Genomic DNA, 950 nt, shown 5'->3' on the forward strand with positions numbered 1-950 from the left:
TGATGATATAGCCCGACACAGCCCGACAGCTGTTTCAACCTGTTTCCGGTTTTCTTCAGGGGCTAAGAGCACTGTGAGCAGAGCAGGAATAAATACATAAATTGGCGCCAAACTTACAAACATAGTTACGCTGTGGGAGGTGGTGGAGGCGGGACGAGCCCTGTATGTTGCTCGCCCATCTCTCCAGCTCCGTTGCGTCATCATCAGGGTAAACTAACCCGGCGCCCTGCTTAGCAACGGCTCTGGTGCGCTGTGCGCTAAGTGGTGAGTCATCAGCACAGCCATTCTGATCCCGCATAGAAAGTGAGACGGGGAAAGTAGGACCCATAAGGGCACAGAAAGAACTGTGTCATGAACAACATGCAAAGTGATTTATAGGTGCCACTAAACAAAAGACAGTGCACAATGGGGGAAGTGATGCTGGAGTCCATGTACAGTTAGGTAGCAAATAAACATCATAAAAACTAGAAAGCGTTAGCATAAGTGTCAATAGGGCCAGACACATGGAGGTCACATGATGAACCAAAACTGCAGTGACAAAAAACAGTATATGGTGACGTGACAAAATAGGACTATGCCAAAAGCACACCCAGAAGGTAGCCCAAAACCAGCAGGGTCAGAGTGATCAATATACAGCACCCAGTATTCCCAGGCAGTCCCCAAAACTGGTACTGACTGGGCCCAACACTGCTTAGTTTCCAAGATCAGACGGAATTGGATGTCGTCTAGTGTGGTTTGGCTGTAGAAATCACATTTTCAACCGATTTATGTCAATGGAGGTTTTTCCCTTCCATGGCCTGTGCTTGTTGCTATGTGATACTAGCAAAGAAATTATCACTGTGATAAAGTGACGGGAATGTGTCTGCCACAGAATATATATATATATATATATATATATATAAAAGCATAATATCTCTCTGAAGACAGTTCTAATAAACCCGAAATGTTAG

General features: G+C 45.1%; 1 pseudogene; it reads right to left on the reverse strand.

Annotated features, from left to right (window-relative positions):
- Positions 1-627: 627 nt before the first annotated feature.
- Positions 628-747, reverse strand: LOC134951574 (5S ribosomal RNA; annotated as a pseudogene).
- Between the last annotated feature and the right edge of the window lie 203 nt (positions 748-950).

Source organism: Pseudophryne corroboree, chromosome 1 (genome assembly GCF_028390025.1).
Source record: "Pseudophryne corroboree isolate aPseCor3 chromosome 1, aPseCor3.hap2, whole genome shotgun sequence".
NCBI classification, from domain to species: Eukaryota; Metazoa; Chordata; class Amphibia; order Anura; family Myobatrachidae; genus Pseudophryne; species Pseudophryne corroboree.